Source organism: Typopeltis vanoorti, chromosome 18 (genome assembly GCF_054136105.1).
Source record: "Typopeltis vanoorti isolate ZY-2024b chromosome 18, IOZ_Tvanoo_1.0, whole genome shotgun sequence".
Lineage (NCBI taxonomy): Eukaryota > Metazoa > Arthropoda > Arachnida > Uropygi > Thelyphonidae > Typopeltis > Typopeltis vanoorti.
Window position 1 is genome coordinate 11,884,376 of NC_143566.1, and position 12,533 is coordinate 11,896,908.

Sequence of the window (12,533 nt, forward strand, 5' to 3'; positions counted from 1 at the left end):
CAAAACATGAGCTGAGTAAATTGAGTAACAATTTGTGTGTAGCACGGCCGGAGGAAGAACAAAAGAAAAACTGAATGGATGAAATATGAAAGAGTGAGAAACTGAGAGTAAGAAGAATGGAGATTTAATGACAAGAGGTGTACTTAATTAGAATATGACAAAAGCATGTTTCCCAAGTGGGAAAATCAAGGATGTTAGTAAATCTGTCTACACAGGAGAGAAGTAAAAGAATAATTGCGTTGGCAGGCACAAAATATTTGAAAGATAAGAAATATGCAATGAGAGAAGATACAAAAGAATTTCTGATAATAAGCAAAATGTAAAGATTAGGAGTCTGCTCCTTGGTATGATGGCCCAAAATTTCAAAGAAACCACAATTGATACGGAGTCAATGAGAAGATTGTGAAAGCAGAATGGTGTATGGCTTACAGATGTTTGGAGTGAATAATTTTACAGATGAAAGTACTTGTATATGCTTAACAGACTGTATTTGAAATGGTTTTGGAGTTAGATGTAGAAGTGCAAAATCAAGTAAACTATAAGTGTTGGGAAGTCACATGTAGGTTAAGTCACTCTGCATAAATATGTATCTGTACAAAAATGAATATTCAATGCAATGCTAAACAGTTTCAAAGATTTCAAATCTGAATGCATTGGTAAGGGTATTATGCAAGGGTAAGCATGGGTCACAGGGGATTTGAATCCCAACAGGGATTCAAAAGCATGCAAGAATGCCAGGAGTATCAAAAATCGAGGAGAGGTGTTTTTGGCATTGATCAGCTTGAATTAAGCAAAAATGATTGGCAACCTGGTTGACAGAAAATTATCTAGTTATAGATACTGATTCATAAGAGACTGTATGTTCAGGATAGAAGGAATAGAGCAAGCTAATAACAATAGAATTTCAACCAACAAAAACAGAAGTTAAGGAGGATTTTAGGTACATGGGAGATGGTTCATTTCAGGCTATTAGGTGCAAGTAGAGATCAACAGGACAAAATATATATTGTTCTTTGCTGCCAATAACCAGGATTGCTCAAGAGGATATGGATGTCACGCATTGGGAGATTAGCAATTGAGTGCAGGGTGGGCAATTATTATACGAGTCTTCAACTATGGGGACATAGATTGGAGGAAGGAAAGGGTACATAGCCATATGAAAATGGAATTTATACAGCTGCTACGGGATAATTAATAATACCTTGAATAGTAATATTACTATTCAAGGTAACTGTATAATACTGATTTTAGTGCTATTTATAATATATATTATATATACATATATATATATATATATATGTTGATCATTGAACGTGGGATTCAGGGGTGCTGATCCCACATTGTTTGAAAATCCAATTATAACTTTTGACTCCCCAAACACTTAACTACTATTAGCCTACTGTTGACGGAAGCCTTACTAATAACCTAAAGAGTCGATTAACACATATTTTGTATGATATGTATGTATTATATACTATATTCTTACAATAAAGTAAGCTAGAGAAGAGAAAATAAATTTACAGTACTATACGGTATCAATAACGTAAGTTTACATCATCTGTTTACAAGATGAATTATATGTCTGTCAGTACCTACATCAATATTGTCTTATATGATACAAAACACTGCAGATGTTATATGTATTACAAACACTAGGCATCAAAAATGAAAATATAACATGAAAAAGAAATCATTTATATTTATTTACAGGTATAACGATTCACGCATTGATAATGAAGAAGCAGCAATATGATTACTTTATGGTAGCCTAGCCTATACACCAATGAATGAATCATAAAATTTTTATTTTATTCTAATTAAATAAATTTAATAACTGCGAATGGCACCATGTACAGTCTGTTAGTGTTTGTGTGTGCATAAGTGTTGATATATAATTGAACTTTTTATAATAAATTTTTGTATATTTTATGGTACTAAATGATAAAATAGACTAGTATCTACATATATTTCATGAATTCATGACATACTTAATTCTTTAATTTTTTTGATATTTCTAGGCTAAGTGGTTCATCTGCAAGTTTTTTAAATTGTCGTAAATCTCCAAAAAAAATTTTCCGATATATTTATTAAAAAAAATCCACATGTGGATCTGCATTGTTCAAGGGTCAATTGTGTATAACATCCAATATATATCAAATATAATAATATTTGATATATATTGAATATATTTTCTGATATTTTGTTTAAATACTATTATTAATATTAAAGTAGTACTTTAAATGTTGAAAGTTTATTTCTCACTTGGTTAGACTATAATAAATTTAGTTTAATCTTTTATCCAAGTGTAAGCAAACAAAGTTTGTGCCTGAAAATATCTTCAGGACTGAGGTAAGGTAGTGCAACACCAGCAACTCCATGCAAAGGTGGACCAAGCTTTCATTACTCCTTGTCTCAGTATCTCCCATAATGCAAAACACATCTCCTTGCGGATATGTATAATGTTATGCATTAAGGGAAGGGCCACTACCCAGAATAGTTTCAACCTTTATTGAGGTCTCTTCAGTGGTAGCTAGGCCCAAGTGGAGATACCAGGCAGAAGCATTAGCAAGGTCATCTCTACCTATAAGGTGTTGTAGGTAGAGACCTTACCCCAGTCCTGAAGATACTTTCAGGCCAAACTTTGTTCGCTCACACTTGGATAAAGGATTAAACTAAATTTATTATAGTCTAACCAAGTGAAAAATAAACTTTCAACATCTTTCTCTAAATCCAGAGTAATTTAATAAAAAGGTGGCACACCGTGTGGCAACTCCTATAGGTAGAGATGACCTTGCTAATGCTTCTGCCTGGTATCTCCACTTGGGCCTGGCTCCCATTGAAGAGACTTCAATAAAGGTCGAAATGAGTCTGGGTAGTGGCCCTTCTCTTAATGCATAACATTATACATATCTGCAAGGAGATGTGTTTTGCATTATGGGAGATACTGGGATAGAAGTGATGTTAGCTTGCTCCATCTTTGCAACAAGTTGCCTGGTGTTGTACTACCTTACCCCAGTCCTGAAGATACTTTCAGGTGCAAACTTTGTTTGCTCACACTTGGATAAAGGATTAAACTAAATTTATTATAGTACTTTAAACTGACACCGAAACCTCACAAGAACAATCCAGTAGCAACACAAAGAAAAAGGCTAGTGAAACTGTTAACGAAGTGGCTTCCTGTAAGTGAACAGAATCATACATTTCAGAAAATAGCAAGGATATTGATTATGAATTAACTTTTAAAATACCTAGACTAAAGCAAATTATTACACAATGAGGGAATTGGGAAAAGTTGAAAAAAGATTAGACAGGCATCAAAAGGACAAGAGGAATAAGTAGCAAAAGAAGAAACAAACATAAATAAGCAATGAATTAGGTAAGATTTCACATAAAGATAATCAGATAGGTAAAATTGATAATAAAAAAAAGGATATTGTGTGGTATGTAGATGCATTCATAAAACATGACTGATCATTGTAGTCACTTAGTGTTTCAGGTGCTAAAAATAAAATGAAAAATTTAATGAATGTAGTTGGGAAAACGGTAGTTTTGGTGCAAACAAATGAGAGGATATGAAAGACTGTTGGAAGGAATTCTTACAGAAATGAGAGTGAAGAATGAGAAAGTGAAAGTAGTATATTACCTAGATTATTATTACGGGCGACTCCAAAGAGTCCTTAGACTCATCGAGGGAGGCCCTAAACATCATGTCCATCACAACTATTCGACATTCACACAGTATCTATCATACTTTGCCTTGACCTCATTCACCGTCATAGCACACACAACAGACTCTGGCAGCTTATTCCACTCATTCACCACTCTCCAAGTAAAAAACCTAGTTCTAACACCCTTGCTAACCACACTCTTGCCCAGCTTCCATGGATGTCCCCTAGTCCTCCCACCACCAGTCCTGTTCTCAAAAATATCCTCGAAATTAATCCTATAGAAACCCATCAGCAATTTGAATGTCTCAATCATATCTCCCCTTTTCCGCCTATCAACCAATTTCTGCAACCCACAAAACTTCAACCTGTTTTCATAAGGTTCATTCCATAGACCTGCTATCATCTTGGTCACTTGCCTCTGGATCCTCTCAGCCTCCTCCCCATCAAGAAGAAACCTAGGTGACCAAATCTGGGCACAGTAGTCGAGATGGGGGTCTTATCAAGGCTCGATACAGAGGAACAATAACTTGCTTATCTCTGTTCGTCAAAGTATTCTTCAGCATCCAAGTGATTTGATGAGCTGATTTAGCCACTTTTGCAATGTGCCCCCTAAACTTCAACTCCCTATCCACCAACACTCCCAAGTCCCTGGCCTCATCAATTTCCTGGAGTACAGTTCCACCAATGTGATATACTGCTGCTAATATTCACCCCCAAAATGCATAACCTTACATTTTGCCACATTAAATTGACATCCATTCTCCTTGCCCAGACCTCCAATCTATCCAAATCATCCTGCAAAATTTTGACATCGTCTGCATTCACTATTGCCCTACCCAACTTTGCATCATCAGTGAAAAGAACCGTTCCTCTCAGATCCTTCCCTATATCGTTAATGAATAAATTAAACAGCAGTGGCCCAAGAACAGAACCCTGCAGCACACCACTAGTCACAGACCATCTTTTGGACTCTAATCTTGAGTAAACTACTCTCTGGTATCTCTCCATCAACCACCCTCCTATCCATTCCCATATGTTACAGTTTACGGATTAGAATTCCATGTGGTATCCTGTCAAAGGCCTTAGCCAGGTCCAGCAGTATCACTGTAAACCCATTACCCTTATCCAGTTATGCCGTCACTGTGTTATAAACCTTGAGCAAGTTACTGAGGCATGATCTACCCTTCACAAAACCATGCCGTCCCCCATACAGTATCTCATTTTCATCAATTCATTTATGTATTTTTCCCTTGACTACTTTCTCCAAGAATGGTAGATATGATAGAAATAAATTAAGGGCTATGATAACAAACAGCCTGATGCATTGGTTGTGTAGAAAGAATGGTTACAAGTATTTGGATATGTGCATTGAGTTTGAGGAAAGAATGGATTCGTATTAGAGGGACAGCCTACGCTTGAATGTTTCAAATAAATTTAAGTTTAAATAAAAATATAGTCGACCTGGTTGGCCGAGTGGTCAGTGTATCTGCTCTCCAGCCAAAACGTTGCGGGTTCGAATCCCAACATGGGCACGGATGTTTGTGATTGTCTGTGAAAATACTAGTGGTGGTGGGTAGTAGATGGCATTGGTTTAGATGATGTGGTATGCTGTAGCTGATGGATTGAGTGGTGGAGATAGAGATTTGCAGAGTAAGTGCTCTCCCTCGATGAATCTTTGGACTCCCTGGAGGTGTTACGTAATAATAGTAATATTAAAAATATATAAATTTATATTTTTTTTCTTAAATAAATTTATTCTTTTTTTAAAATAAAAAATGAGTGTTTGTAATGTGTTAGAGATGTTTTTATAATTTTCATTAATTTTTAATGTTTTTTGTCCAGACCCATAATTCACGATAAATGTTCAAGAGCAAATTTTTTAATGTGTTTGGAATCTCGAGTCTAGAAAAAATTAATTGATATGAAATTTAACAGAAAGAGAAAAAGTCAGGGAAACCTGACCATGGGAAGAATGGAGAGAATCTGTGCAAAAGAGCAACCATATTATGTAACTGTATTAATAAGAAGAATATTCATTATAGTAGAAATAATTATGATGTAAAAATGATTGTGAGTTCATCGAATTTGGACTTATTAACCATTCACAAGGATGTCCGAGTAAGTAAGTGATTAGATAAGAACAGAAATCTGTAAGTTATCCAAATGGATCACACTGACAACATTAGTGAGTATACAAGCATCTCAAAAGTCACTGCATATTTTGGTGAAACAGTTTGATTTTCAAATAAATTTCATTTCATTAGAAGTACATAGTTACTCTTCTTTTTTTCTTTTCACATAAAACAAGTACAGTGGTATCTCGCTAATCCGAACCTCTTTAGTCTGAACCCTCCAGTAATCCGAACTGGAGTTTGAAAGAAAAAAATATTATTTATTAAGTATTATTATATTGTGAACTATTATTTTTATTTAATAATTATTTTAACTATTATTATTTATTTTATTATTATTACAGTAGAGTAATTAAGGGGATACAAATCCCTTGTTGTTCAACTGCCAGTAAGCCCTTAATTATTATTAAGAATGCCAGAAAAATAGCCGTTTGGCTTTCAATTTATGTTATAATTAGAGTAGAGTATTTTTTCATGTTGTCAATTGTACGGCTATACTGTAGGTCTATTTTGATTTATTGCGTGTTCACATTTGCCTGGGAAGCCGTCGAACCTGGAGCAATTCGAGCATCATGGAAAAAACTGTGGCCTTCTTGAATTTACCAAGATAACTATGGTGATACACAAAAAGAGGAAATTCAAAACGTGCATAATTTGGTTAAAAATATAAATCCAGATGTTGAAATTTCACAAATAGATGTTACGGAATGGAAAAAGAGTACCACATAAAGAGGCAGTTGACAGTTTTAATATGTGTATAGAATGGGTTAAGCAGAAAGATACGCCATTCCACAAAATTTTATTGCTAATGCAGCTCCGATAAGAAGCATTCGAAAAAAAGTTTAGCTTCCAAGAAGGAAAAGAAAATCAGTGACTTTTTTACAAAGAAATAAAAAAAACTTTTTTGTGTTTTGTGGTTAACACGGTGGTTAACAAAAAAAAAAACTTTTTTTTGTTATTTTGTGTGTCACAAAATAACACAAAAAACTTTTTTTTGTGGGTTGTGCACAAGAAAGTAATATTTTTTTACACAAATTAACTTATGTACTGATAGTTTTTTCTTGCAGTTTTATTAAATCAGAATCCTCAATAATACATGTACATACAAACTAAATTTTTTACTAAAATAAACTTGTGTACTGTATTATTTTTTAAGTTTTACATTACAATATAGTAGTTTTTTTTCTATCAGATACTACATTTATTTACAGAATTAAATTGATGTAACCATTAGAATCTGATTATTTTTGTCTTAAATGCTAGTTATTGTTGTCTCTTGGGTGAAAATTCGCTAATCCGAACGAGCACAATTTTTATTAGTTCGGATTAGCGAAATACCACTATATTTGTAATGTGTTAGAGATGTTTTTATAATTTTCATTAATTTTTAATGTTTTGGATGTGCAGAAATGCTATAGAGATTTGTAGAGGGAAAACTAAAAAATATAAATAAATAGAAGTTGTAAATAAAGTAAATAAATAAGAACTCTTGTATTTTTCATAAATACAAGAGTTCTGGAACAGTATTACAGAGATGCTACCAAAGGTGCCTAAAATCTCTCTTCAAGGAATTTCACTTCACAGTGTAAAAATAATCATATTATAAATTCTGAATATTTTTACGTATTAATATTGTTTGTTAGTTTTTGTTTTCATACACGCAGTGTCTGCACTTGTGATGTGCTCGTTATGAAAATATTATGTTAGAAGTAATATGTAAGGAAGTAAAAATATTGAAGTACTTACTTAATTGATTATTTGTATTATTTATAAGAAAGTTTGTTGTATTTTTAAATGTTGAATTTTGTGTTTATGAAAGACTTTCTTCAGCGCTGGTGGATACAGCGAGTCAGCCATATTTTTACAATGCGTAGTTTCTGACGTTGTTGAAGTGCGCATGCTCCCGGAGTGAACTTGATGTTTGATTGACAGCTGACAAGAAAGCGTTGCGTATCCAAGTTACAGTGGTAAACAAGAGAGCGTTCGGAAAGTTTTTTAGAACACTGGCCGAGGAATATTCAAGTTGGGAGGAACTTGATTTTTTGTGTGCGGCAGTTAAAGGAAATTTTATATTGTATTCCGAAAAGGGAATAGTGGAAATAATATGTTTCAAGAAGGAATAAGTAAAGAAGAAGGAAATCTTGAAACTAAGTTTTTATAAACTGGCCGAAGATATATTCAAGTAGGAAGGAACTTGAATTTTTTGTGTGCGGCAGTCAAAAGGAAATTTCATATTGTATTCCGAAAAAGGAATAGTGGAAATAATATGTTTCAAGAAGGAATAAGTACAGAAGAAAAAGGAAATCTTGAAACTAAGTTTTTATAAACTGGCCAAGATATATTCAAGTAGGAAGGAACTTGATTTTGTTTTGTGTGAGGCAGTAAAAAAGAATTTTTAAAGGGATCTTGAAAAGAGCCTTAACAGGAAGAGAATAAGACTATGAACATTTTTTTTGTGATTGTAAAGAAAAAGTGTTTTGTCTTAAGAGTAAGTTTGTATTTTTTTAATAAGGCCTTGGATCCATATAATCTGTATTTGTAGTTATGTATTTTACTAGAAGTGTATATATATTGTTTTAAGTTTTATTAAATGTGTTTATTTTGTACTTGGTGTTGAGTCAATGATTAGCTGGATTCTGAAAAAGTGAGTTAAAGTCATTGCACCAATTGGAGTGAACTCTTTGTGCAAATATAATAACATATAGGGACACTCGGAGTCAAAAATAAAAATAATTGTTAGTAAATGAAATATTATTTATAATACACATTATAAATAACTAATGGCGCAGCCTATATAGGATAAATCATTGAATATTAACAATGGCGCAGTCGACGACAGGATAATTGGTTATGACTAAACTATTTTAGAATCCAAAAGGCAAATCTTGACTCAAATAAAAAAAAAATGGCTACAGAAAATAGTAATATTAGTAGTAAAGTTCCTTCAGTTAATGATGAAGAATTTTTTAGGTTAATAAATCCAACCTTAGTAATACCTTCTTTCTCAGGTGATAGTAGTGAAAGCATAGAAACATTTTTTAGGTATGCAGAAAAAATTAAAGATTTAGGAAATTGGTCAGATTTTCACTTGTTAATTATACTTCGTAATAAATTGTTGGGAAAAGCAAAAACATTCTTAAATACATCTCCTTTACTAAGAGATACTGACAATTATGCAACCTTTAAAAGTTTGCTAATATCAGAATTTTCAAATGTAAAAGAATTAGGGCCAAACATTTGGAAGATTCAACAGTGTATCCAAGGTAATAAGGAATCTGTTTCTGAATATTATCATAGATTGTGGACCATTGCTCATGGATTCAATATTTCATCTGAAGAAAAATCCTCTTTAGAATGGTTGCTCTTTAATCAATTTAGGCTTGGCCTCAAGGATAATTTAAAAGAAACAGCGTATAAGAAAAAAGTTAGAAATCTTGAACAATGTTTTGAGCTTGTTAAAGAAAAGGAAGAAAGATTAAGAGATATTTTTCATTCCTCAAGCAATAAGCAAGTAAATTCTTTTCAGCATAATCAAACTCATTCTTCTAGCATTGTGGGTACTGATAAAATGAGAGAAGAAAAGCATCAAAAGGGTAAAGCTGAAAATAAAAGGAAAAAGTCTAAGGAAACTTCTGTGAATTTTACTAAAGATATTCCAGAATCTGATTCCAGGGTAAAATTACATGATTTGGAAAAATATGAGGAACTGAAAACATTTCTGAGTGAAGAAATAGAAAGACAACAGAGACCCATAGTACAAGGACAGGAACTTCTGTTTAAGATGATGTCGGATTTATCAATGTCAAAAAATCTTACAGATAATCAATCTTTTTCTTGTAAATCTGATAGCATTAACAGGAATAAAGCATCTCATAGAAGATACATTCCAAAATGTTTTAGATGCAATAAACAGGGTCATTTTGCTAAAGATTGTTATGTTAGAGATAGATCTTGTTTTCAAAATAAGAAATCAGAGAATAAAAGTAAATCTGGAATTAGTTATTATTCCAATATTATACTGGCAAGGACAGAAATGTCAAACTATTCACTAAACATGGGTAAAGCCAAGGACAGCTATAACCATAAAAGAAAGTTTGATGTAGCATTAGCTCCTTATGCTAATGAAAGTAATCCTTTAACAGTATTACAAGGATTTATTGAAGATGTACCTTGTGATATCTTACTTGACACAGGTGCACACATTTCACTCATTTCTTATAGCTTATTTAACAAAATTAAATCTCTAATTCCAAATGATATTTCAGTTTTAAGCAATCCAATTAAGTTAAAAGGAATATTTGAATCTGAAATTTCAGCTTATAAGCAAATCAATGTCTTTATTTCAATTCCTTGTTTTCCATTGAAAGTTTCTCATTCATTAATTGTTCTTCCAGAATCTTCAAATCCAAATGTGCAAATAATATTTGGAATTGATTTTCTGAAACGTCATGGGTTTGTGTGTAATTTTGTTGAAAATACAGTATCATTGTGTGGAATAGAATGCTCTTTGGATAGGAAATCAGGTGACAGTGGAAAATTAGAGCAGTCTCCTGAAGTTTTTCTAGATACTAGTGATATTGATCAAGTATTTAATATTGACACTCTAAAGAAAGATGAGAAGGAAAATATTCAAGAGTTTAAGGAGAATTTGGTGCAGAATTCAATGAAATCAGCAATTACTAATGAAGAAAGGGATAGAATTCTGAAGTTTTTTAAATCTGCCTTTGAATTTTTCTCTGGTGTTTTCACAGAAGATATTGTTTCAATGTCTTGCACTAATGCAGTAGAACATTCAGTACAGATTTGTACTCAATCTCCTATTTATATTAGACAATATCAGACTCCACTGAAATATATGGAGCGTTGCCAGAAACTACTACAGGAATATGAAAGGGCAGGAATAATTGAGAAGTCAAATTCTCAGTGGAACAGTCCATTTATCTTAATTGAAAAGCCAAATGGAAGCCTGAGATTTGTTTTAGACTTGAGAGCCATTAATAAGGTTACAAAACCTATTGATTTCCCTCTATGCAAAATTGAGGAATTATTGATATGCTTGGAAGGAGCACAATATTTTACAAAGCTGGATTTAAACTCTGGCTACTTTCAAATTCCTTTGAAGAAGGAAGACAGAAAATACTTTGCATTTACTACCAGATGGCAGAAATATCAATTATGTAGATTACCACAGGGTGCAAGAAATTCTGCTATGTCATTCCAGTCTTTAATGAATTCTGTCTTATCTGATATGTTGGGAAATGGAGTCATCTGTTTTCAGGATGATCTTCTAATTTATTCAAAGGATATAGAAAACCATTGTAAAATTCTATGGAATGTCTTAAAGAGATTAGATGAGGCAAATCTATCTCTAAAGTGTTCAAAATGCCAATTTTTCTTAAAAGAAGTTCAGTATTTAGGTCATAAAATAAATAGCAAGGGAATTATGCCAACTCAGTTAAATGTAGAAGGCATATTATCAGCTAAACCTCCTAAAACAGTTAGACAAGTTCGCAGATTTATTGGCATGTTAAACTTCTATAGAAAATTTATTCCAAATTGTTCACAACTATTAAGACCCATAGTGTGCTTGACAAGAAAAGGTTTTAAATTCAATTGGGGTGAAGCTCAACAAGAAGCATTTGACAAACTAAAACTGGCATTGACTAAAGCTCCAGTCCTCATTTATCCTAAGTTTGGTGAAGTATTTTATCTTTCTGCTGATGCTTCAAATGATTGCATTGCTGCTGTACTAGAACAAAAGGAAGGAGAAGATTTTAAGCCAATAGCTTTTATAAGCAGAAAATTATCAGGTCCAGAGTTGAATTATTCAACCATAGAGAAGGAAGCACTAGCAATAATTTTTCCATTGAGAAAATTTAGATATTTATTGTTAGGACAACCTATTCAAATAAGATCTGATCACCAGCCTCTGTCATTCCTAAGTACTATGAAGGATAAAAATCAACGTATAATTAGGTGGGCACTGGAACTGCAGGAATATAATATTGATGTAACTTATATTCCAGGAAAAAGAAATATAGTTGCTGATTACTTATCTAGATCTCTAGAATCTGATATTGATGATTTGTCTAGGAATAGCCAATTTAATCAAGATGAGGAAAAGTATAAAATTCACGTTATTCATAAAGTGAATAAGCAAATAAGTTCTCAGAAGACTAGACACTATACAAATCGCTTTAGAAAATATAAATCTTTTGTACCAGGTGATTTAGTATTGTTAGATGATAAATCTAGTATTAAAAGAGTTGGGAAATTAGGAAAGAAAGCCTTAGGTCCATTTAGAATTTTAGACAATTTTTCTCCTGTGAATTTTAGAATTCAAGATGTCAATAATCCTAGTAAAATTTTAAATGTACATTCTGATAGATTAAAAAGGTACTTTTTGGGAAATAAAAATTTAGTTACTTTAGGTGATAATATGAATAAAATATTGAAGGATGAATGTAGTTTTCCTAATACTAATTGTGAATCTTATTCAAAGTTAAATGATAGGAAAGGGAATAGATCTAATATTCATACTTCAAATATGCAGCGAAAGAAAAAATTAAACTTTGGTAAAGTGAACCAAAATACAAGAAATTTTAGAATTCCCAAGACACATGTTTCAGATGATGTACAATGTAGGAATAATGATAATCAAATTGATTCTAATATTGATGAAAGTATAGCGGAATTTCATAGGTTGATAAATATAGGATTAAATAAGAAAAGG

General features: G+C 32.5%; 1 protein-coding gene across 3 annotated transcripts in view; it reads right to left on the reverse strand.

Moving 5' to 3' along the window:
• Nucleotides 1-12,533, reverse strand: part of Opa1 (Opa1 mitochondrial dynamin like GTPase) — a 712,584-nt gene that overhangs the window by 518,785 nt on the left and 181,266 nt on the right. The window lies entirely within an intron of this gene.